Raw genomic sequence first — 27,055 nt, 5'->3', positions numbered from 1 at the left:
TCCCCTTCCAGCAGCTGCTGCTGCTCCAGAGAAGGTCCCAACAATGGCTGCAGCCAAACTGAACAGAAGAATTAACTGAACTATTAATTAGTGGGAGCAGCATGCTAATCACTTGGTAACTGTGCTACACTAAGAACCAGAAAACGAACCATTTATGCACTAGACTACATGTCATTAAAAGAACAGAACAACTCAAAAGGATATTCAAAAAGAAGTGGAAAAAATACACAAAATTACTGTGAGAATTAGTCATAGGTAGAGAAAAGAATCATCATCTCTGAACTGATACAAAACTAAAAAAAGCAAGAGGTCAGATAATAATTACATTACATTTCGAACAAGAGAAAAGGCTCTTGCAATCAGAGCGACCACAGAAAATGTGGGGATCCAGCATAATATCTGCACTTAAGGTCTGGATGGGAGGGAAAGGTACATGACATGTTTTATTTAGGGCAGCTGACAGCATCAAAAAGTACACAGGAACCTTAAAAAAGAGTATGAATGAGCAACAAGACAGGAGATGAAAGGTCAAAAAAGTAAAGAGAGCATAAAGCACACATCTACTCTTAAACTAAACATAACTCAGGAGCTGAGCCTGCTGCAGAAAACTCAGCAAAAAAAATGGCACAATTATGCCAAACACAATGCCAGACTGGGTTTTTTTAAAAAACAATATGAAGAATCAATCAGAAAAATAATACAGAATTTCTGACAGTACTTGAAGAAGTCTCTGCCATGGCCTGCTCCTGGAGATTATTCTTCATTCATATATAGCAGTAAAATGGGAGTAAAAAAAAACCTTAGAAATGGAAAGTTGTAAATGCCTAAAGAGACAAACTAAGCTTGAGGAGAAAAGGTGTAAGAGCTAAAAATCATAAATAGGAAGGTCATGGGAAGTGCTCAGACTTCAAAAACAAAGGGAGAAAACCATAAACTATAAGAGCAGCATGTTTATAACAGAGTGAAGGAATTCAACCAATCAAGGTATAAACAGCAAAATTAACCTGCAGAAATGACTGTGAGGCATTGAGCCCAGGAGATAAAAACACTGCTTTTTAAACCAGACATTTACAGGAGTAAGAACATCCACAGCCAGGTCAGGTAAGGTATTCCTGGATGCTCCTGGCACTGCTCCTGCAGCACCCAGGTTGTCACTACTGCCAGGGACAGCAGATAGGACCAGACAGGCGAGGTACCACAACCTGGATGACAATTTTTATGTTGCTAATCTTCTAGGGTCAAACAAGCACCATCGAAGCACACCTTGCTATGAAAAAGGTCGAATTCTTTTAACACAGGATTTTATAAAATACAGGATTAGTATCATAAATAGAAAAAAGGTTTATTGAAAGGCTGCAGGGAAATAAGGAGAAGTTCTAGGAAGGTGCAGGTATGTGATGGCCCTTCAGCACTGGGCACAAGCAGAGAAGCCCTGTCAGAACAGATGATCTGTGAAAGATTATTCTGTTCTTTAGGAGTGACCAACCCATTGCAGCACACAGACACTGGCAGTGCAGCAAGGATTTACAGCTGCTTACCTGAGTTTGTAACTTAAAGCATGTTCAAAAAAGGGTTCAAACACATTTCAGCTTCAGAAGAGTTTAAACCTTTTATAGCTGTTAAATCTGTGCTACCAGATTATCTGTAGCCATAAATGGGGTAGCTTTAATGAGCAATTATGTCACACGTTTCTAGAGCCCGTGAGCACCTCCTTTCCTGCTGGAATTCCCCAAAGTCATGGCAGTTTGTCCAGTTTTACTCCAGCTCAGGTTATTTTTTTTCCAGTCTTCACATGACTGAGCAGAACCATTTCCTACACAGCACACAAGGGGAAGAGGCAAACAATCAAAACCAAACAAAAACAAATTTTAAAAATTCCATTTTTTTACTATTCTACCTACTTGAAGAAACGCCTCTCCACTGGGTTCTGCAAGGTCTGAATCCCTTCTCTTTATGTTTTTCACTTAAAACAAAAAATAGTTCTTAGTACGTATTAAGATAACAAGCATAACCTTTTAATTTGATGAGTTTTATCTGCTTTCATGGGGAAAATGCTCATTTCAACTAATACACAAAACAATCTGTGGCTCAGATATACAGGAATGTCTCAATTGGATTGTTAAGATCACAGGGCTGAAGGTCCAATTAAGTCCTGCTCCTGCTATTTTAAGCAACTTTATAACAGAATCCAATCATCAAATAATAACCAACTCCTGAGAACTTCTCAAAGCCACTACTCTGATTACAAGGCTGCTCCAGAACCCCACTCCTATTTTGATTAGAACCAATTTAAGATTAAGAACTGATTAAGACTGATTTACAGATTTATTATTGTAAGTTTACACTGCCTTACCCTTCTTCCCACACCAGCCTTAGTGTTTAAAGTTTTCTTCCCTTTTCAATACTGAGAGATAAGCACAAGGAGAGACAGAATACTGTCCCCCTAAGCCTGTTAGCTGAAAAAAGCCAGTTTTGTCTCCCTTTATGACGCAGGAGAGAGAACTGACTTCCCAGACCATTTTAACAGGCCTTCCTCACATCTGTCCCAAATGAAGCTTTTTTAAAAAAAAAATCCTTCACCACCATTTTCCACATCTGCTAATTTCCTAGATATATAGCACTAAAGTTTAAAAATCACCATGGTATCAAGGGATATATTCAAGTATTTTGCATATTTTCATTTCTAGCTGATAAACCATATTTTTCTATTTCATGTCTTTATAGAATAAAGTACCTTCATATATTCTGTATGTTATTATATATTTGCTACTGCATGACCATTCACTTTGCACTCCTCCATGTAGCTTTCCATACTGCAAATCCTCCAGCTCATTCAGTCCTGCCAGAGACTTCAGTTCTCCTCTGGATTGACAATATCCCTCAGCTCTGAACAGCAAATTCCATTAACACAGTCCTTTCACACGTACATCAAGACTAAAACACCACTTAAAACTGTCTGAAGGCTGGACCTTGAAGTTACCAGCAGCTTCCCTCCAGCCCAGTTTTCCTCACTAGGACTAACTCATCCTTACACCATTACACCATGCTTGGCTTTAAGAAATCTCCATCATGCTGCTGTGCCCTGTGCTGCCCTGACCCACTCCTACAGGGGATGGATTGTACTTGCAGTGCTCATTCAGCCTGGACACTGCTTGCTCCATCAGCTCTCCAGCAGCTCTGTCCTGTTGAGGATAATCCTCATAACCCACCCGTCCCCAGCCACAGGAAACGGTGCAGAAATGGTTTTTCAATCAGAAGGTGTGGGTGGGTATGGAAAATATATCCTTGCTGCAAATGGAGGAAGGGATCAGACCTGTGCAAGAACCACCATCCTTTGCATTCCTGTGCCAACAGTTGCCCCATATTCCTGCCTGACACCCCCTAGGATGCTCTTGCTCTCCCCCATCCTCTTCCCCAGCTGCTATGGCTGGGCAAGACCTCACCATCCCCAAACTGCTGTAACAAACACAATGGCTTCTGGCACAGAAGGTACCAGTGCACTGCCCCAAATCCACCCAGACAAGGCACCAAAAGTAAGGAGGGGAAAACTGGCTGTGTGATGCTGGGAATGAGTCCCACATCCGTGGCTGAGCCAGAGCAGAGGCCAGCAGCAGCCTGCTCCCATCCTGGATGCTCGTGGTCTGTCCAGCAGGTATCTGTCCTGCACTTCCAGCAGCCAGGTGGGAACAGAAACCTCCTCATCCTGGCAGGTACATGGTCTGTTTACTCACAATTTCTGGGCATGTCTGCTGAAATTCCAAAATCCCAAAAGATTTATTGTAGAAGCTCTGACGTCACCTTCACAAAGGAACACACATCCTGGCAGTGAGAAATGAGACTGAAGCAGGAGAAGTTTGTAAGGCCCTGCTTCCCAAATTCCGGTAGTCACAGGTTTGCGTGCTACATTACAGCTGTTCTGATTGCTGACACCTCATCTCTTATGTACTTATATACCCATTACCATAGTAACCAAATTCCTCAGAACATATAATGCAATTTTTGTATCTGGTGTATTAGAACAAAATTATTAAGGTTACAAAGGCAAGCATTCCAAAATTAGAAAGTGTCAGAATTCAGACTGCCATCTCCCTTGCCAACCCATCTTCTTTTGCTGCCTCTCTCCCTATCTCCCAGGCTCCCAAGTCACCTCTCCTGCAAACCTCCAGCTCCAATTCTCCATCAGCTCCAGCTCCTACCTCTCTGACCCTTCTGCAGTCCCAGTTTCACTGTACTCTGTCCTGACATATTCTTATCTCTCCCCTCTCATCTGACTTTTATACCTCCTGCATTCACACCAGGCACTTTCCTCCTCCACACTGCCTGAATGCTCTCCAGGAATGATTCACTGAACACAGGACAGATTCCTGACAGTCTAGGAACTGGAAACAAGAGGAGCCTCTCTTGCAGGAAGAAGTCCTTCTGATCTCTCATAGTCCAGGGCTGGAGCATCTTCTGCTGCTCTCCAGGGAGAACTGAGAACGGCCTGCTCCGCACCAGGAGCTGCAAAATGCCTCAGCAACACTCAGTGCTGCCTCCCCCTCTTATTGCCACTGCACTGCAAAGATGGGTCCCACTAGGGAATAAGCCCCCATTTAAGGAAGTGACTGGCAAATACAGAGTCTCCATCTTGATGGAACTTTAACATAAACAAATTAACCTTTATACTTTACCTGCCTATAGCATTATTTTATACACATAAATATATTGCTAGAAGACACGTGCACGGAATGCTTAAGTGCTGTGTTTTCCCTGAACACCAGCACCTGCAAGCACTGTGGAGTCAAGAGCTGAATCCACTGCAGTGAACACACCCAGCACATTCAGCACATCTCTCCTTACAGGTTTCCTAAAAAGTCCATCAAACCACAGTCTTAGACATCCTTGTGCTTGACTGCCTCTCCACTAGGAAAAAAGGTCGAGTTGATATATCGTTCTGCACACACAAAAGGTAAATGACTACATCTTTTCTTTAAAAAAATTGTCTCTCTTTTCTGGTTTGGCAGTATTACTAATTGTCCTGAACAAAGGGATGAAAGAGGTAGGTCAACGTGTATATCTGAAGCAAATACTTCGAACAACAATTCGTAAACATGGCCCACAAAGCAGGTTTAATGTCCAAGCTTCATTCTATCTGAGTTAACTCTTACTATGAGTATTTTAAAAAACTTTTCTCTGGTAGACCAACTCTTCATCTCTCAAGTAAGAGAAGCAGTACTTTTCTTCTGGCCTGAAGTGAGGAGAAAAGGGCTTAAGCCACTTGTATGTATCTATCAAGTGCTACAGCATTTTAAGGCTGGAACAGTAATTTCAGCTCATGTAGAAACACATCCATCCTAAATTTGATAGAAAACTGTAATCAGAAATTGGTCTATTTCAACAGCACAAATCCAAGCACCTCTATATTTCACAGGTTCTTTGTGTGCTCACACATAAAGCCACTTAATCCAGCTGTTCTCAGCAATCATTCACAAAAGCAAATGAACGAAAAAGAAATAATCAGCAACCATTTCCACTCCTACCCTTCAACGGAGGGGAACAGTAATTTGACTGCTTCCGTCAATGGACAAAACTATTTTCTGTGCATTTAAACAGAAGGTTAATTGAGATGTGGTGGAACTGGCTCTCACACTTGGACTTTCTGAAAACAAGGTTGTCCTGCCTGCTTCAATGACTTTGGCCTCAGCTTTTTCAGGAAGCGAGGCAGGAAGCTGCCAACAGGTGACTTTTTCAAGATTGAACTGATCTTCAGGAGACATAAAGGAGTAGCATTGCAAACAAAAAGCCAATTAAATTAATCTTATTTTTCTCCTTAAGCATTTCTGCTGGCAGTGAGTGGGCTGGAAGGCTGTGTCCTGGCCTGGGCCCTGCTGGATGGCAGTGCTGGCTGTTCCCAGGAGTTCCTGATCTGAAGGCAATCAGTGATTTAGTCCAAGCTAAAGCATGCTGCTCAGAGCTACACAATCACACCATCTAAAGAAGGATAGGAGCCGAAAATGATTAAAACTACTACCCAGAGCAATAACCACACAGCACAGCTGGTGCAGGACTGAGCTCTACAGTCTAAAGGACCTCCTTAAAATGCAAATATGCAACAGGAGGGGCCTGGCTCTAGCAAGACATGAAGAAGCAAAGCATCAGGAACAAGGACAGTCACAAGAACAGTCCCAAGAGAGCGGCAGCACAAAGGCTCTCGCCAGAGAGCTGCTGGAAATTTTCAAAAATCAATCACCTGCTGGTTTGTTTTGGTGTTAGGTTTGTGTTCTTTGCTTGCGTTTTTTTTTCCCTCAGAAACAGGGCTTAATACTCTTTCCTAAATTTCATTTTGGCAAATGGACAACTCACACTCCTCTTACATGTTACCTCCTAGAGAACCTCCCAATTCTCCCTGGAGAATTTATCAAACATTTTTAGGCAAAGCAGGAGAAGTTGGCTGCCATTAGAATTTCAATACTGGAGTGCTAAATCTTTGCAGAAGGACAGCTAAGTTGGTGAATAACAGAATCATGACCACTAACATCTTCTGCCTTGAGACTCTCAGCCTACCTCCAGACAGAGAACATGGGGGCCCAAGGCTGTCTCTGCTCCAGTGGCTGTTTAGAGGTAGATGTTATCAAATTCCTTCCACATCTGTTTAGATTTCAGGAGACAAGCACCCACACCACACACAGAAAAACCACCCTCACATCCTTTTGTCAGCCAGCTCTCTGAAGGGGCACAGAAAAACGAGGAGCTCCTCACCCCAAGAGGCTGCCTGTGAAGGGCACAGGGAGGGTGCAACAGCAGAATAAAACAGGAAATTTTTGCACTACTGCAGTCTGCACTGCATCTTCTCTAGGGATAAATAAAATTCCGATCTCCACAATCTCCATGGCTGTCAATCTGACACCTTTTGTGAATACCAAATTCACACATACAAAGAACTTTCTCCTTCGTAGGTTTTGAAACATTTCACATGCTGTTTCCTACTGGTAACAGAACAAGCAGCATAATTTCATACCTGGCAATTTGAAGCCTCTTTCAGCACTTTGGAATAATGGATTATGCCTTTTGTTTGCCAGTAGGAACAGACAAATAAGAGGGAAAAAAAACAACTGCAAAGTTTTAAGCAACAATTTGTGTATTAGAAGAAGAGCTATTTTCTGACTGCTCCTGTTGGCTAATAAACAAAAGGGAATGTCAGGTGTCCATTTTATAAATTCTAAGGATCTTGGATTTTTGAACTGGGAAAGTAGGACAACCTCCTGATACCTTGGGCAGATACATCCCTAACAACCAACAAGCAAAAAGCAAGAACTGCTTCTCATCATGCATGCAGCTCACCCAAGCAGCTCAGCTGGACAGGGAGCTACTGAGAGCTCAACAGGCCATGCCAGAAAACACTATTTACTTTTTGGACACAAGCTATAAAGAGCAACCAAGAAGTAATTAAGGTTCTTGAACACAACAGGGCAAAAAATATTGGCTCCAGTGATGTTCAGTGCCCAGAAGTTCTTACTACATCTGGACAGCTTCTCAGAGACCAGCCCATCCTCTCACTATCAATACTCAGTTTAGAGCCTCTAAAAGCCTCAAAATGCCTCTCTGCAGATTATTTTGCAAAGTCATTCTAAATGAGGGAATATCTAATGCTCTAGGCTGACAAAGAATAAACCTATCCATGTTAACAGGAACTGTACTGCTCAGTATAGCTAACAAGCTGCATGAGAGCCAACTGCTGCCAGGCCACAGAAGGGGTTCCAGAAAGAAGGAAAAATTCCAGGACATTCTTATATTAATACAATTCCAAAGGCTTGAATAAAAATCATCCTGGTTATATCAGCCTAGCAGTTGGTTTTGGCTGCTCCCCTGACCCTGGCCAGGGCCCAAAGATAATCTTGGTGGAAGGCTGCTGCTAGTACTACCTTGATAGCCATACAAACACATCAAGTGTATGGAACAGTTCCCTGGTAGAAATTCACATAAGCATGGCAAGAAGACACTGTGTAGCGCTCATTTAAGTATCTCCCAAAAAATCAAAACCAGAAAAAAGTTGTATTAAAAGATAAAACATCTCTGAAACAAGGAATACTAGGATATTCATAAAGTGCCCCTATATTTGCATCTGGCACAGAACATACATCCCATCCTCCAACAAGGCAGGGAGGAGTTATCTCTGAGAACTTGATAGTAAGGACTGGAAAGAAGTAACTCTGCTTCTCTCGCTCTCTTTTTGTATTAAGCTAATTCCTGCTGTATAAAGTCTGCTTGAAAGCTCCTTTCAAAGAAAAAGGGGGAGGGAGAAGAGGAAGAATCAGATCTGCTTGTTTTTTACATTTGACATTCAGGTCTCGTCGCCCTGTTTTGTTTTCCTGGAGGACGCAGCAGCGCAGACCTCGCAGAATGATGACATCACACCTACAAAAAAAGCAAAACTCAAACAGGAGGGAAGCAGCTCTCCCTGAAACGAGCTCAGAGCACCAGCTCTGCTTCTGGCTGGCACCTTTCGGGCAACTCAAAACTCTGTGGGTCTGGGGGTAACCAAATATTCCCTTCAGACCCCTGGCTCATGTAAGCAGCCCACGAAAATGGGGAAGGGGACAGTTCTGCTCCTTTCCAGGCCAGGCAAAATCAAGTTAAAAGGTGTTTAGCTACTGTTCCCCTCTAGAGATACCTTGAACACTACTTTGTTTTATGCCTGTTTATACCTGTTTTATTGCTGGTTAGGACTTACACAGTCAAGTGGCTTTTACCATGATGAAACAAAGCAAAGTACAGCATGTTTAAGGCGCCCAGTAAATTGGAAGCTGCTCTTTCTGAAATGGTTTATGAAGTTATTTTTCTGTATGGGGTATGCATTCTGAGCAGCAGCTTTCCTGCAGAGAAAGGAGCCATGCTGCACCAGGAACAGAGGAACTGCTAGGTGTGCATGCATGCAGAATGCTGCACCTGCACAGGATAAAAACACACCTCTTGTGGTGAAGAGGTGTTCATACCTTGTCTGGATTTATTAAAAATCAGGAAAGGCCTTGCCAGAACACGTGCCCTCACTGCTCTACGTCACAAGGAGATTTACCCTTCTTGTAATACCTGAACTCAACACATTGACATGATTGGCAAGCTCAGAAATAACAGGTTTTAAGTGAGAAATACCTATCAAATCTTGGAAGAAATCCTCCATTCAAGACACCAAACTAGACAGCACATGACCACTCTCCGACAACACATGACCCCTCTCCTTGATTCTAACAATTTATTACTTCATTTTCACAACAACAACAACAAAAAGCAGGAAAGAAACCAAGAGAATTACAGAAGTGGAAGTTACTAAATACTTAGTGGTCACACGGTTCCACTTATAGCTACTGAACAGCACAATGGTGACAAAGCATTTGATTCCTTTTCCTGTGAGTTTTTGAACATGAAACTAAGATGATTGCCACCTCTACCTTATGTCCAAGTTCAATTCAGACAGATCACTAATAATTCCTCAAAGCAGCAAACAAACCTAAATTTGTCCTAACTTAGAGACAATGCTCCAACAGGAACATCAGCTAACCAGGGGTTATTCCCAGACTTTGTCTGGAAAAATATTTTTAAAATATGCCCTCATAGAGGATATCTCATTCTTCCCTAGAACTCAAAAGTCTTCTAATTACTATTCATTAAATACTAGGAAAAGGTTCTTCATCCAGAGGGTGTTTGGGCACTGGAACAAGCTCCCCAGGGAAGTAGTCACAGGCTGAGAGTTCAAGAAGTGTTTAGACAATGATCTCAGGCACATGGTGGGATTCTTGGGGCCACAGGAGTTGAACTGTGATGATCTTTGTGGGTCCCTTTCAACTCAGAATGTTCTGTGATCATCTACCTTGAGAAATCCTCTCATAACAGTGGTTGATTTCAGATCAACAAATGGCTGATTTCAGATCCAATGCAATTACAGATTTCTGTAAAGCAGCTCATGTTTTCTATAGAATGTGACCTCCAACAGTAAAACAGTAAGTGCATTCCAGTGTCTATCTAAAGATCTCAATCTCCTGCCCCAGCGATTAAAAGGAAGGAAGATGAGACAAGCAACTGCCTTTAAGGAAGCATCAAAACCAGGTGGTAACTCCAATCCAAGATGGAATTCTGCTTCTAAGTTTGAAGTCTGAGCTCTGTTGTCTCAGATGGGCCCAACGGAGCGTGCCGAGTCCTGTTGGGTTGACTCTGGAGACCAGTCAGGACAGTCAGACAATGACCATCTCTGTAATTTTCTGTTTACATATTTACAGAATGTATTTAAGTGGTGAAACCGTATGTGTCATGTCCTTAGAAATGCTAATCACAGGCATGAAATCACATACAGAAAACCCCTAAATCAGCAGGTGCTCGCTGCCTCCAAACCAGAAAATAAGCAGACAAGTAGAATCACAACTCACACCATCCTCTCCTTCCACTCATGCTGCTCCATATCATCCTTGTTTCCCCAACACCTATGTAAATAGGTAGGTAGATTTTGCAACAGGCATAATAAACAGGTATGAACTGCTTCAAACCAGTACAGGTAACATTAGTTTCAAAGCTGAAAGCAGCTTTTGGAGAAAGCTTGCTAAATTTCACAGACTCCATGTCTGTGGCAACATGGAACAAAAATACCTCAGAAAAACAAGGTCCCAAAATATTTAGCACTTTCATACAGGTACTCAGATTTCAAGGTTTTAATGCTTTTTGGGGGTTATTCTAGTTTAAAAGAATGACTGAAGGAACAAAATTCTTACTTTCATTATTTTCAGGTAAGCCCCAGCTATTTTACTGCATAGATATGCCTTAAATGAATCCCCACACTGCAAACCTCTCTGCAGAGACAGGAGAACCTAGAACAGATGGAAGTTACTGGTGATTAGCTGAGCAATGGCTCACTCTGCAATGCTTATGAATTCCCGACAGGCACAGGGGCTAGGAGCTCCTCTTCCTTCCCAGGGCATCAGGTGAGAACCCTTTCAGCTTTTTACAGCAGTGTGCATTTGCATTACACAATAACTAGACCCTGAAGAAAAGGTGAGATTCAGCTGTAGCAGAGACTGCACAAACAGGATGAAAAGATACACTCTGCATAGATCTCCATAAAAACGTCCAGACAATACCAAAGTCTTGCAATTTCTTATCTGGAATATTTTTTACTTAAATGGGCAGTCCCCAGTTATCCCTGTGCGTGACTGACTCCAAAAATGAAAAAAACTTAAGTCCGTTGTTCATCAAGTTCGGGGGCTGATTTACAATGCATTAAAAGCCCTTTTCAGATTTATGTAAAGATAAAAATCAGAAAAAAGTCTCATCATAGTAACAAAGAATATTAAAAATTTCAGGATTTAGCCAGCTTATTCATGACTAGCATTAAATTGCCATTATGGTAAGAAAGATCTACATGATGAAACAAGAAACCCCAGTGCCTGCATTTTCAGCAGGTCAGGCAGACTTTCAGAGGGAACTCTGGGACAGTGGTGCTGCTGAACTTTGAGATCTCTGTTGCTCCACCACACCCCACAGGCAAAGCAGCATCTCCTACACCTCTGCTTCCACCTTACAAGCTGATGCTAAGTGGGGATCAAGGAGATAAATTCTTCTACCCCATCACCACCAGCCATGCTGAGCAAATTACACATTTCTGAACCTGTACTTCAGTATCCCCACCCCATAAATGTGGAAAATAAATATGCCTTTATCATCCATTTGAAATAACTGGAGATTTGTGGATGAAATTCAGAGCAGGGAATTACTATTATTATCCTGCTAATTCTGAGAAAAGTATAAAACCATCACATATGCAAGATAACATTTCTTTGCTATAGCTTAAACTTCTATTTGTGTATTAATATTTAATTTTTCATATTAATATTAATTATTGCTATTTCTGTTTAAACATAGAGTATTTGTAATACCTACAGAAAACATTGTGATTATACCAATTTACAGTCACTAGAGTAATTAATTTTCAGTACCAGAGATTCCCACAGCAATGGGAAGGTTATTCAAATGAGGATCACACACCCTGGTGCTGGACCAGCCACTGTGGAAAAACTCCAGAGGCCAATGTGATGGCCCACCTGCACAGTGGCTCACAATTACCAATTCTAGCAACAGAGGAAAACATAAGAGACTTAAAATAATGTGCTAATTAGTATTTTCAAGACATGAGGGCCATTCAAGAAAAAGCAGTAAAATATTTGGGAAAATTTAGGGGCTTTTCCAAAACATTTTTTAAAATTGGGCATCAAAAATTCCATGTCAAATTTTTATTCAATAAACTAGCAAATAATTCCTTAAATGTTCTTTATGTTTTTGTGACTAATTATGAGCCAGTGAAGGTAAATCATGTACTTTATAAGTAAACTATTTTCACGTTAGTCTAGTATTCAAAGCACTCTGCTTGTTATTGTCAAATCAGAAACGAATCTTTTGCCCAGTCTTGTTTTTGCAAATAAATTTACATCATCAGTATTGTAATGAAATCAAAGCAAAGGTGAGGATGAAGACTTCCTTCTTCCATAACATTTTATTCTGGATAAAAAACCATGTATACAGACATCTTCTTAAGTACAGATTATCTTTGTGTTTGGCTCCCTGCGCTCTGTCCTTCCAGTCAGCAACAGAAATGTTGAATTCTCTGGTCAGTTCAGGACATGTGTGTAGGTTGATCTGCTAAGAATGGTCAACTACTGAGCTAGCAGCTGACAGCAACATCTGAGAGCAAGAGAAAGAAATATCTCCAGTGATTGTCATGCAATCACCTAAATTCAGCCCAAGCATCCTCACTAAGCCCCCTTCTCCCACCTCCATGGGCACTCCAGCTTGAACAAATCCAGCCACTCAAGGTGGCTTCTGGAATGGAGATGCTCTAGGATTTCTTTGCCTAAGTATTGTGTCAAATGAAGGGAAAAATAACCTTCCATCACTCACAAAGGACAGATGATCAGCATTCAGATGGGTTCGCCTGCATTCTTGCTGCAAAACGGGCAGGTCCCAGCAAGAATCAAAAGGAGGTTCTACCACACACCTTCAGCCAGAGACTAACCTAGTTTTAAACACTTCAAAGCATGAGTTAGAGGGGGGTTTGTGTGGAAAGGGAAGAAGGAAAATTAAGCCAAAAACACAGGTAAGAATTCAGGGTTTGCCTATATGGCAATTAACCCATAATAAAAATGGAGCTTGGCATTCTTTGCAAGGCACTGCCTCTGAAATGTATCGTTATTTCCTTCCCAATTCTGACACGCGTTTCAAGGCCAAGGTTACCGTCTTTTTTAACTAAAGTTGTAAGCCTTCATAAAAACTCCAATCTAAGAGCCTGGCTGCATACTCAAGTATACCAAGCAAGTATAAAGTGGGGTTTGCACCAGCTCAGCTGATGCCAGAGAAAATCAAATCACTGCATCTTAGTCTTTATGGGTGCAAAACCATATTACTTCAGCCAGTTTAGAACATAATTCTCAAAACAAGACTTCAATATGCAAAGACTAATTTTAAAAGCCCAAGCAGACAAAGGAGAGTGATGGATTAAAGGCAGAAGATCATGTGCTGTGCACAGACCCTGTGTTCTGTTTGACCCTCAAAGAGGGACACAGCTTACCTAGGGGTACAGGGCCAAATCATACCAAAATAGATTCCAAACCCAGGGTTTAACTAGTTTGCTATCTAGGCCAGGAAACAGTTCTGGAACACATTTAACACAGTTTAATCACATCAAATCACAGCTGGCCCAGAACTGATTTTAACAACTGTCAACTGCTCCTTGGAACAGGCAAAGCTAAAAAGATCACAGCACACAGTTTACAAAGAGCACAGAGACAACCCAAACATCCAGAGCAGGAGCAGCTAAGCAGTGCACATTCAAATCCCATGATCTTTATTCAGATTGGGTTACAAGGAAGTGGGAACTGGGAGGAATTAATGTTAGTGACAACTGCAAGCCAGAACTAAAGGAGAAACATGTTGCACTGCCACTGGGACAGCTTGAGAAATCCTAATAACTGATGGAGAAAGTTACTGCACTACTTACTGGATACCCGTGGCCTATTTGAGAAACAGCACTAGCAAAAATAACCTCTCATCTTGGCTGAGGTGGGAGGGACAGTCACCAATTAAAAGGGGACTGAGGTGGGAAACAAGAATTGCACATTAAGAATGGTGAAGGAAGCAAAAATAACAAACATGTGCACTAGCAGATGAGATTCTTTCCAAGAAATCTCAATACAACATTTCTCTCGGTGCAGGCTCATGGGTCTGTTACTGCCCTTGAGCAGGAGAATGTCAGGGAAGAGGAAGGATTGCTGGGTGCTTGGAAAACTGAACACACGGATGGGGACCAAGCCAAAAGTGTTACAGGAAATGGTCCCTACCCCTTCAACATACTTGCACTTGCATACTCCTCTTTCCCATGCTCCTGGATCCCAAAGCTTTCCAGGCATTAGAAATCAGCCAGACCAGAGTGAACTGAAGCTGAACCAGCAATGAAAAGTGAAGGACTGATCCTAAGGACCTAACCCCTCAAAATCTGTCTAGCAGTGCTCAATAAATGGCAGAAGGCTAAAGGGAAGAAAAATAAGTTTTAAAGCTTAGATGAACTAAGGGAAAGGCTGAAAGCAACTTTATTCACATTTTAAGAATTCAAGTGTAATACATATTGGCTTTCAGTCTAAAGCTACAGCAAAAATCTCTGAGATTAACAGTAAACATCAAAATTTTCTTTTCAAATATAGATTGACAAAGCTGACATGCAATAAAAGCTTCAAACAAAACTCACAGGCACTGTTCCCCCAGATTCTGATAGGAGGCTGCCCTGTAAACATGCTGCACTCAATGAGCGTAGGAGAAAACTGTTTTTATAAAATTACATCTCACTCTAAAGAAAATATTTGCATGGCTGTAGCCAGGAGTGTAATAAGGGTCATTGGAAGATCACAGGCACAGAAAACTGAAGAGCCTGCCAGCTTTAGTTTTGTGACTTTTACTTTTTTTCCTCAAGATCTAACTTTTCCCCCAAACAAAACATTTCCAGCCTTTTCCATCCTAAGGACAATTCTCAATATGTAAATCTCATGCTGTCACCCCATCCTGACCCCTAAAGAAAAATCAAAACTGTTTCCAGCCAAGCTATACAGCAGGCAAAACTACAAGCTACTGTCCAGTTGTATTAAGAAGCCATCATCACTCTAACTCATGTTGGACTGTCCTCATCAACCCCTAAGAGAAAGAAAACCTCACCTCCAAGCTATAGGTGTGGAACTAATGCTGAAGATCTGTCCTCAGCAAGCTCTGATTAAACTGGAGAAACTTCTCTGTTTAGACAAAACTTACTGCTGCTTTGGCAATTTCATCCTATGTTTACAGTGGCTACCTTGCCTTTTCTTCTGGCAAAGAAACAAAGATTTAGCAGAATGTGGAAAAAAAAATATCAAGAGTAATAATGCACTGATTTCTGATCAAGTATTAGAAGTTCCTAATGGCTTCCCTTTCATAATTAAAAAATACTGTAATTCCAGTGATCACAAAATACTTGTTCAAAAATTGCTTTAAAAACCACTTTTGGAGCCCCCACTGTGCTGGCTAATGTCCATTGTGTTTCTAAGGGCCTTCAGAAAGTATTCCCTCCTCCATGTTCTGTACTGTAAATGAGCACTTAGGCAAGGAGGAAGGAATAGTGTGTAAAAGCCAACTCTGCTTTTAAACAGCTCTCTATCTTTTCCTGCTATTTTCTGCACACTTCTTCCCCTCAGACACTTTGCATTTCACCTCTAATTTCATGTTTTTATATTCTAATTTTTTTTTCACAGGAAGGACTCTCCCTCTGGAACTACACGAGGGGATAAGTGATTTTCTGACCATTTGTCCATTGAATTTTTTTCAGTCTCTTCTCCAGGGAGAAGTCAATATATGATCAGCAATGCCTCAGCATGCTAAAGGACAATAAAAACAAATAATCTTGAAACCTAACCACTACAAGTTTAGCAAAAAGTGCCACCAGCCACCTCTGTCTTTAAACCTCACTGCTGGCTGTGAGGTGCAGCCCAGTCCCTGGGGTTGTTTCTAACCTCACCTCACTGTGCACTGAGCCATTTCAGATCACTAAGCTGACATAAAACTGTATTTTTCCTTAGGTCAGCTTTCTGCTGGTGCAGGATCAAAGACCAGAGCCAATGGAAGGACACAAGGAGAAGCAGGTGGAGGACAGGACTTCCAGCATGAGGGGAACTCTCCAGAGAGCACCAAGCTGCACAGACCAGGGCTGCATCCTGCACCGTGTCCATCTAGAATGAGCACTTTGTGCCAAAGAACAGGACACAATATTAGAGAAGAAGGGACAGATGTGGGTCTCAGAAAGTATTAAATCATCCTACTCTGTGCTGTTACAGGTAAGCTTGTCCCAAGCATGGTTACCCAGGAGAGGATGTAACTGAACCCCTGCTGTCAGACCCAGGAAACTTTCCAGTTCAGACATGACCCCAGTCTAGGGTTGAAGTTCAGCTCTTCCCTTTGTCCAGGTTCATAAAAGGAAATAAAAGTAAAATCCTTGACACTACACAGCACATTTGAACAGGAGAAAGGTAATGGCCACCCAGCACCACTGCCACTCAGAAGTCAAGAGCATGGCTCACCCCTGGTAACACCAAAGATTTTTATAATTTCTAGTATGCACTTCAACCTAACAGTATGTTGTTTACATGATTTTAATATGAACAGGAACACAACAAAAAATACCTCTAAGATAGCATCTTAGTGATTATGGGAGTGTTCTCCAAAACACAGCAAGAATGGAATAAGACAAGTGGTATTTACCATAGCTTCCTCACCACTTCTGGATCACAAAGAGAGCAAGATAAACCCTAATTATCTTCTTACTTGACACAATATCTATACTGTCAAAAAAACTTCTATGAGGCTTATTTTGCAAATGACCTTACTCCCTACTAAGTTAGATCAGAAGTATATCCATACAGAAGTGACAGACAGGAGAGACAACAGCAGCAGTACACCCAGTCTGTCTTTGCTAGAAAGAGAATTACACCTGAAAACCAAGAACCTGGAAATCACCTAATGTTCTGTTGAGTATGCAAGGGTTGTGTCAAAGTGGAACTCACTACTGCAGAGTCAGCTACCTACAACATCTTTAAAACAAATCTCTGAAATTGCTGCCATATCTATTGTTCTCTACAAAACATTCTCATTACAGGAAATCCACTACTAGGATACATCTGAAGATGTAATTATTAGTGTGATATTTGCTTCTCTTCTAATGAATCTCACCAAGCATAAAACCTGAGACTGTCTTACTACTCATTAAAAGCATGTTATTCTGGAGACAAAAACTGGTGAATCGAGCTACAGACAAAAACTGCACAATTGGAAATGTTTTTTAGCTGGAAGTAAACATTTAAAGTTCTTCAGTTTAGCTTACACTGGAATTTAACAGCAGGACATAGATAACTTTTTCAAATAGTCTAACTTGAGGCCTAAGCCACCTTATCTGCGCATAATTTTAATGCCAACATCTGGTCCTGTACAGGCAACACTTAATTCAGTCTAGTTAAAAATAAAAATAACATCCAACTATCCAAAGAGTTTTTACTTCAGGCAGTTGTATTTCAGCAGGATTAAACTTAAAATTAAGCTCTTCTATCAGAATCACCTTCACTGAGATATTGTTAACAGAGGAGAGAAACATTCTCTCAAGTTCAAAGGACAAATTGAGGTTCAAGTTTATCAATGTATTTCAGTCTACAGATAAAAGGAAGAGGAGTCCTAAAAATGGCAAAGATACCAGTCAGAACTAGGCCAATGTTGTGGAGAATCTAATATGAAGGCTCAAACCAATCGTTGATTAGGTTTGCCCTTGGACATAAGTAGCAAAAACTATGACACACTAACTATGAGGAGGCACAAAGGCAAGGAAAATGTAGGCTCAAGAAAAGCATACCAAAAACTGTATTTAATGCAACAGAAGTTGTTATTCTGTAATCCTGAAATATGAAAACAAACCTTCCCTAGTGTCAAAATGTATCAGTTTTCCACGGTTTTCACTATTATGTGCTATCTACTAAAGGTGTTTTTCAGACACTGAAGATCTGAACTATATTGTTCAATTATATATTTATAATATATATTTGAGGTGGTATTTTTGAAACGTTTAATCTGAAGCATTCCAAGCTGATAACCTTTATCCAAATACATAAAACTAGAGCTATGTCAAACGCACTATAAATAGCATTAATAGTAAGGAATCGATAACATCCAAACCTTTAGGTAACATCTTATTAATCCGCCCTTGGCATGCATGGGCACACTGCTCTGAGGGCTCTCAAAATGCAATAGTCAAAGGTGAAGGACACAATTTGTTCAACTAGTTAATGCAACTGCTATTTAACCAACAGAGCCACTAAAATGCCACCTAATGAAATACTCTGTACCATGATAAGCAGCAGAGACAAGCACGATAAACATGAAACGTTTTTCTAAGAAAATATATTAAAAGTCCTTAGGGCTGTTACCGATCTGTCATATTTTTTCCGAAGGCATGTAAAGATCTACATTTGACAACAACCATTTTAATCTCTAGTTCTCCCCCCCCCATTTCTTGTACCGCGCCCAACACAATGGTACAACTGCATCTCCCAGGTATCGCCTTGATATTTATTTCTGCTTTCACAGTGACAAAGGTGAACTCTGATGCTCCAAAGATGCTTGCAGCAAAGCGGGGTGAGAGATATTTCTAACGACATACCCACACGCGGGTTACAGAAATCCAGCCTCCATGAGATGTTTTAATCTGACAAATTAAAATGGTTGGGAAACGCTATTTGGGTAACGGAATCGGCCGCCACATGCATTGCTGAGGGGGGAGCAATAAAAGGTCTTTAAAATAGGTCACTTTCAGCCAAATCCCACACCAGCACCGAACAAAATGGTATATACACTGAAAACTCACCGCTTGGGGAGGAGCGAGGGGCAGGGAGGGAAAAAAATATTAAAGGGTGAAAAAAAATAAAAGGGCACAAACCCGCGCGGGTCTCCGAGGGACCCCCAACCCCCTCTGGGGGTCGGGGCTCGGCCGGCGGAACCCCCGGGGGAGCCGCAGACAAAAAGGGCCGCGGCGCTGGGCACGCCTGGCCGCGGGGCCGGCCCCGGCCCCAGCCCTGGGCCTCCGGCGGCCCCTGACAGCGGGGAACACCCCTCCGCCCGCGGCCGCCCCTCCGCGGGAAGCGCCATTTCGCCGCCCGCTCCCCCGCCGGTGCTCGGCGGCGGCGGCCCCGACCCTGCGGCAGTGCCGCAGAGCGCAGCGGGGGAGGCGCCGGCCCCACCGGGCCGCCCCCCCCACCCACCTCCTCCCGCACCCTCCCGGGGCCGCCCCGGCCGAGCCCCCCGCCGCGCTGCCTGCCTTACCCTCCGCCGCAGCCGGGCTGGGAGCGCCGGTCGGCCCCCCGCGGAGGAGGAGGAGGAGGAGAAGGAGGAGGAGGAGGAGCGGGGCAAGGGGCGGCGGCCCCGCGGGGGGAGGCGCCCCCGGAGGGGCGTCGGGCCCGGCCCCCGCGGGTGCCCGGGCGCGGCGGGCACAAAGGCGGCGGGGCACGGCACCTAAGATGGCAGGGCGGGCGCGGCGGAGCGCTCAGCTGCCGCCACCGCCGCCACTACCGCCGCCGCCGCTGCCTGGGCCCCGCTCGCCGAGCCGCGGCCAGGCCGCGCCGCGGAGGCGCGGCGTGCGGGAGGGCGGGCGGCGCCGGCCGTGCCGCCGCGGCGGAGCGGGTCCGTGTGCCGGGCCGCGATCGCTGCCGCCGCCCCGCCGCCACCTCCCCTCAGCGCCGCCCGGGCTCCGGCTGCGCCGCCGCCGCCGCTCCGCGCTGCCCGCAGCCAGCGGCCCCCGCCCGCCCCTCTCGCGAGACTTCGCCGCCCTCTCCCTCCCCCCCCAGCACCGCGGCCGGCGGGAGGGGCTGGGGGCGGCGGGGGGAGCAGGGGCGGGGCCCGGAGGGGGCGGCGGAGGGGCAGCGGCGGCGCGGGGAGGGGGCGGCGGTCTGAGGGGTCCTGCGTGGTAGGGGCTCCGTGAGGGGGGGTGGCTCTCGGTGCGAGGGTCTCTCTGAGGGGGGGTGTGGGTGTGGGGGTCTCTCTGGGGAGAGGTGGTTGGTTTGGTGAGCTCTCCCGAGGAGGGGGCAGCTGGCTGTGAGGGGATGTGTGAGGAGGAGCCCTTGGCGTGAGGGGCTCATTGGTTTGGGGAGGGAGTAACCAGCTGTGAGGGGTTGTGTGTGGAGGGGTTTTGGCGTGAGGAGCAGTTTTAGGCGACAGGTGAGGGGTTGCTGAGGGATAGAACAGGAGAGAAGGAGTTTGGGAAGGAGGGGTTGTGGAAGGCCCATGTGGGGACACTGAGATGGGAGAGGGGCCTGAGGGAGAAGATGGTGGGGAGCTACTGCTGAGGCCATTTGAGCTCGGCCAGGGTTTTGGGGAGCAGCAGGCCTGAGGGGGAATGAGGGAACTTAGGAAAGATGCCGGGGGGGTGGGAGAGTGACAGGGGCTCAGCAATGGGGTACATGAGGCCTGGACATGGGTAGGGAGAAGAGGTATAGAGGAGAGGCCTGGCACAGGCAGGAACTTTTTGGGGGCGGTGTGGCAGAGGACAGTGGGTTTGGGTCAGGCTGCCTGGGGTGAGGACTTGGAGCCAAGTGGAGCTGCCTCTCTAGCCAGGAGCATCTCAGCTACAGGCAGTGACACTCCCAGGAGGTGGTAGGTGACTGCTCTAGTGCAACTGCCCTCACCAAATGGGTGTATTTCAGCCTGCCCTTGGCCAAGCTGTATCTGGGTTGTGGCCAGAAGAGGGGAAAAAAAATCTCATGGGCTGAGCACATGGTCTCCTAAACTGTGCTCTTGGCTCTCAGTGGTGGGTGTTGAACTTCGTAGGTTGTTGAGCCTTTGTGTGCTTTGGTATCTCCATCTACGAAGCAGAGATAACAGTTGGCTTCATGCAGGGATTAATTATCACATCTTGTAGTCACGTATTTGTTTATTTGTTTTTACTATAGATTACAGCTGGAGGAATTCTAAACAGTCCACTTCTCCTTGTCATGGTGTTTGAGCGCATTGTGCTCCTGTCTGAACAGAGGAAATCACTGAGGTCAGTCTCCCCTGTGTTTATAGTTGCTTTCCCTTTCAGAAGTATGGGGGCAAGGAATCATCAAAATAACAATTTGTACTGACATCCTGATAATAAATGAATAGAAACAGTTACATAAGACACAAAGTTTGTCAAAGGTGTGTTTTTAGGGATGGCTTCCACTTTCGACTTCAGAATTACACTGAAGGCACAGTGCGCTCTGTTATAAAGTACCCTGCAAATACTCGATTTTGAGATGTCCCCAGTAGGAAATAACACAACTCTCTAAGTCCAATATTACTGTTACTGCTGAAATAAAAGGGATGAAGCAAACTTCCTTCCCATTTTCCACATAATCTAACAGATATTTTGTATCATAGGTAAGCTTTGTATCCAGCAGGTGTTGAGGTGATGCTGGATACGATTTAGGTAAATTTTGCATTTACCTTTGGACACGCAGAGCTACTGGGGACTGTTTAACATGAGATGGGGGGACACCTGAGGAATGTTGCTAGCTGTAACAATTGGGGACTGCATCTAGAGTTTTGTGAACTTGTCCCAAAATGGTCTGATACTTCTCCTTTTCAAATCCCAATAGGAAAAGTGAGACAAACGTGGATCACTTCAAACATATGTTGTTGTGGATATTGGGAGAGGCAAACTAAAGGTTTATCTGATGATCTCAACCTTGAAGTTGGCAGCTATGACAGGAAACTTGGTTTCATTCATCTGCCAAAGATATTTGTAGTGTATCATTTGACAAGTTAAAAGGCATTTTTGCAATGACACAAAAATAAAACCATCCACTTTCTGAAACTACAGTTTCTGTCTTCTGAAATAATATGGGAGACACGCTTCTGGGGAAATTAAGGGCATGTTTGAAAAGTAAACATTTGTATTTTCAGATGTTGGAAGAATGGTGTTTAATGTGAATCTGCTCAGCACGGCCTATTGATATTAATTTGGTTTTGTACTTGTTTTGTCAAATTAGTGGGTATCATTTGCTTTTGGAGATGGGAGAACAAAATGGAGCAGTAAGAGAGAGTGATCCGCCCACAGGGTCAAAAGGTGGAATTGAGAATCAGGTTCTTGTGAATCTTGATCTTGTACTTCTTTCTGCAGACAAATTGCCTGTAAAGCTCATAAATTATGAGAGCTAGCGAGGTCCATGGGGCTAACCCAGCAAATGCCAGCAGAGAGTCTGGGCCTCAGCTCTTAGTGTTACACACGTGAAAGATAATGAAAGGTCTAGGTAAAAATCCTTAGAGTCTCTTACCAGTGGCTGCAGAAAAATGTGAATAATGCTTTACCCTTAACTATCAAGTATTTTACTTGAAATGCTAGATCTGCATTTGATATGTATTCAGTGACTGCTTCAAAAATATACAGTGTAGTCTGTGAACAGACTGTTTGGAAAAAGTTCACTGAAATTCTGAAGGAACAGCCAGTATGAAAATTATGTTTATTGTCACCAGCTGAACTAAACAGCACATTTAGCTCTCCTAGTTCATGTTCTTGCTGCCTTCTCAAAAGACCATAGTAAGCACCAAGAAAGTTAGTTCAGCTTCATTTGCTAATTTCCTGATGCAAATTTAGTCCACTTTAAAAAGAACTAAACAGGTTTATATATGTCTGCATCTGGGATTTGCACCAGTCTATCTGTCAGATAGCTATACCCAAAGTTAATTCCGTCTGAAGGAGGTGCCAGAACATCAATAAATAAATATTACAAATTGCCTAGCGGTTCAGCTGACAGGCAGAACTGGTTTCAACACATTGCTCCCAATGTGCTGCTGCAGAGCTGGTACTGGAGTAGACCCATAGAACATTCCAGCATGGACAGGACCCCTAAGAGCACGCACCAGCTCTCCATGATATTGTAGGAGAGGAAGTAGAGAACAATACTACGTCCAACGGAAACTGTGGCAAGAATTTATTCAAGGCACATTGTAATTACTGTAGCTGGGAGTTTGGCCAGGACATTGGGGTTAACACCCCTGCTCCTTTAGAGGTGTCATAGTTTATTTTTTTAATGACTTTAAGTGATGAGAAACTTGGCTTTCTGTCTCAGCAGAATGACACCAGTTGAAGCAGGGTAAACTCCTTATGGCAGTGTGAACGTGCTGGTTCAGAACTAACTCAGAGCAGTGATGGGGCCTAGTACAGTAATCATTGCTTTATAAATACTTGCTGTAGATAAGAAAGATAAGAGTATGATTAGGGCACAGTTTGAGGTGCTGTAATTACAGTCATGGCTTCCTCGGCCTTCAGTCCAAATGCTGCTTGAATCTGGCCATTTTTAAGCAAACAATTGTAAATTTTAGTAGAAATTGTAGAACTTGAAGCAGAGAAATTTGGTTATTAATTATATAGTGATGGTGAACAGCAGTTATTAATGCTTTTTCTTAGGAAACTTGTCATCATACAAGCAAAATGTAATTTAACCAATTTAATTCTCTCATGCCATTGAGATTTTTAGAATGTGTTCTTTGTATGTATGATGTACCAATTTAGAAACTAGCTTTCAGCTTGTTCTCTGCTTGCAAAGATAAACACTTGTGTGTTTTAGTGAGTGACTAGTTGTGCAATGCACAAGTGAAGAATTGTTTTGATTTTACTAGCATATGTAACCTGCCATCATTCCAATAGTGCAGTTTGGGCCATTATTATGGGTTATGAGGTTATACAGGAAAAACATGTTCTAGAGAAGGGCTGGTCAAAATAAACGAGGTAGTCTTCCAGATTACAACAATCTGGTTTTGTATCAGTGATGTAAATGCTTGGGTACATCCACTGGGATGAAGATAGCATGTCAGACAGTGTCCCTCTGACAGTTTGTGTTGTAAGGACAAAAATGAAGCAATACTGACAAACGACATTATTACGTAACTGCTTTTGTATTCCATGACAACAATTACAATACTTCACTCTTCTCTTACCTTTTATTAGATGCTCCTTGCTGTGCACTTATGATTGTTCCATGAGTTGAATGGTTTTAGCTATTAAGAAATGGAGAAATGGTGGCACAAGAAGTACTTCCAAGGTCATACTGGAAATGTGTGTCAGAGACATGAAGAGAATCTCAGCCTTCTGACTTGTCCCACTCTGCCCTCTGGGAAACCAGACAAAAGTGGAAAAGTGGCTTGCAGTGTGACTCAACAGCTTTTCCTTCCTCAGCCACTGCCATGCTGGGCAATTACAAATAAATGCCAGTAGGTCATTTCCACCTGAGTCAAACAGGTTTCCTAGGGACTCCAGGTAGCATGTGTTCTGCTGGTGAGGGCTCTGTGATGGTTCTTCTCAATAAATTTGTTTTGAAATCTTTTCAGAATTTCAGAACTAACTGGTTTTTTTAGGCCATAACAACTGAATACAAGGAGAGTCTGTTCAGGTATCTCAGACTTTTTTCCAACAGCAGGGCTGAATGGGGTTTTTACTTAGGCATTGGTTTAGACTACCTGCAATGGGTACAAGGATCAGTATTATGGAGTCCTTGGTCTTGAAGAGTGACTGATGGAAAGAAGCAGCACAGGAAAGGCCTTGGCTCTGGTCCTCGGATGGATGGGTAAGAAGAAGCCTTTGGCAGAGAAGGGAGAAAGGTGACTAATAATATGAAACTGGGAGGAAACTCATTTCAGTTATGCAATCTGCTGGCTTGCTTTCTCTGAGGGAAGACACCTTTTGTTAGTTGTTCCACTGGCACTTGCGGCTCATGCTGTCTTCTGAATAGAAAATCTAAACCAATTATTTCTCTGCTTGACTTAGGAAGCTTAATTTAGCTTCGTGGCAATGAAAATACAACAGCAGTTAATTTCTTTGTTCTCTGTCTGTAGGATTTATTTTAGATTTCCTTTCTCTCTTCCCTCTATTATTGGTTCTTTTTCCTGGCTGTCCAGTAGTTTAGCCAAGATGAAGAAACTTTTTTTCTGCTGTCATGCACTCATTCCCCATATCTCACTTGTTCCACGGTTTTCTGTCCTTTTTGCCACATTTCCAAAGCTTCCATGGAGAATTTTGCTGTAGTGGTTCAAGAAGTTGCTGTTGTCTGATCTAATCCTTCTCCACAGGTTTTCCCTCACAGCTGAGTCAGCAGAAGAGAGTTTGTTCTGTGCCTGACCCTGCTGGGTTAGTGCTGGCTATCTCAGCTCAGCCCCAACCCTGACAGTGCTGTGACTGCCCTGGCCTTTGTCCTAGACTGGCTGGGGTAGGGATGTGTATTTACACCAGCTGAACCGTGGTACAGGGAGGTGGCCTCTGGAAGAACAGTTTACTGGAGAGGATGACTGGAACTGCTGGACAAGAGTTGGTGGAACTCTTCTGAGAGCTCGTATATTCTGTTTAGCATGGTGGCTTTTCCAGTGAACTGCAATGAACAGCTCTGCTGTTGACCCTATCTGGATCTTGATCTCCTGTTTCATAGATTTTATAGGTAAAACAACATTTTATATTGTTGTAAACATGCTTCCAGGCACTGATTCTTATGACCTGTAAAACAGTCCTGAGACTGTGGCCTTGCTCTTCAGCAATTCTGCAGTCGCCTATCTCTGAGACACTGTATTTCACCCTTGAATAAGATTCTAGACCAAAAAAAGAGTTAGACTGCATACAGATTAATAAATGTATTGCTAGTATATCTGGCTACTGCAGCATGACTCACCCATCAGTGCTTGTCAGAGTCTGGCGTGACCTCATTGAAAGCTTTAACATCTCCTATGTTAAGGCAGGTTGTAATCCAGTGTGGGAATCCTAAATAGGTGGGGAATGAAGTTCTGAGACTGTGATAATGCATCATAAACATCTCCCTGGAAATCAATTATGCCCTCATCAGGAATATTTTTACAGATTTCTGAGGATCTCTTGGTGCTAAGCCTGCTTTTTCCTGCTTTTATTAAAAAAACCACCTGTACTATTCAAGACAGCAACAGAAATAGATGCTGGTGGGAAAATTTAAGAGTGAATGGGACATGTCAGGGAGGAGATGCTCTGTTATTTGCAAGGACAAGAAAGAGCTGAATGGTTCCTTTTTATTTATCACAGCTTCTACAGAATTCTGTTCTTTGGGGTTTTTCCTATGTCAGTAATGGGGCTTCTGGTACACAGGTATCTGCTGTTACTTGAACTGAAAGTGAAATTCCTGGCTATTGGTCTGGTTGCTGTCCTTAAGACATGTGAATGTCTTAAGTTGATGAGTCTGCCCAGTTTCTACTACTAAGCACTGTGCATGTGCACACAAAATACATCTAGTTCTAAAAAATAATGTCTCTCATGTTCTTTGTGCAGAGACCAAGACCTGGATGATGTTTTGAGACTAGGCACACCTTTGCTGGATGATGTGATGGATGCACATCGTGATGTACTAGGGTGTAAGAGATGGAAACCCCATAGAAGTGTTGTCCATGCTGCATTCAGATGTGGGGACGTTGGCTTAAATGATTGATCTCATATTTAAAGTCCTATTGCTTGATTTACATCTTGATTTTTAGTATCTTGGCAGACCTTTCTTCCACATAGTAAAGCATACCTGGTTTTCTAGTAGAATTCTGCTCTCGGATCAAGCTTAAACCTCATTGCTGCTCCCTGCCTTCAGCTGGAAACGGACAGACACCATTTGTGACTGAATATCCTGAGTCACCGATTCTCAGCTGGCATGTGCACTGCAGCTCCATCTCTTCCTTTCCGATTGCACTCCCTAGAGGAGATTGGGAACAACTGCAGTCGTCAGCTCCAGCGTGGTGTGCGCTTGCCGGGATCCACACAATTGGTGGACAAGCCCTGTCTACGTCTATGGGGTGAGCTGCTTGTGATTTGTTACTGTGTGCCTGGTGTTTCCACACCGGAAAATAGAACAGGTGTAGGAATATTAAAAAAATAATAATTTCCTTGATACTTACTAGAAAAATATCTGCATTGTGGAGATGGTGATATGATATCTCCATTAAATAATCAGTTGAGACAAATGATGATGCCAGTAAC

The 27,055-nt window shown here is 43.3% G+C and overlaps 1 protein-coding gene and 1 long non-coding RNA gene across 2 annotated transcripts in view; one reads left to right on the top strand and one right to left on the bottom strand.

Annotated features, from left to right (window-relative positions):
• The window catches only part of TAOK1 (TAO kinase 1), a 63,463-nt gene extending 43,605 nt beyond the window's left edge, over positions 1-19,858 (bottom strand). The window contains exon 1 of the mRNA XM_063402669.1: positions 19,390-19,858. The gene's annotated coding sequence lies outside the window, so the exon portion shown is untranslated. The remainder of the gene's footprint in view (positions 1-19,389) is intronic.
• Positions 19,859-20,044: 186 nt separating this feature from the next.
• On the top strand, positions 20,045-26,598 carry LOC134553237 (uncharacterized). The gene is made up of 3 exons (XR_010081058.1): positions 20,045-21,103; positions 24,501-24,647; positions 25,150-26,598. It is a non-coding gene; the product is annotated as an uncharacterized LOC134553237 (long non-coding RNA).
• Positions 26,599-27,055: the final 457 nt, after the last annotated feature.

This window comes from Prinia subflava, chromosome 8 (assembly GCF_021018805.1).
Source record: "Prinia subflava isolate CZ2003 ecotype Zambia chromosome 8, Cam_Psub_1.2, whole genome shotgun sequence".
NCBI classification, from domain to species: Eukaryota; Metazoa; Chordata; class Aves; order Passeriformes; family Cisticolidae; genus Prinia; species Prinia subflava.
This window is presented reverse-complemented; position numbering and strand designations above follow the sequence as displayed.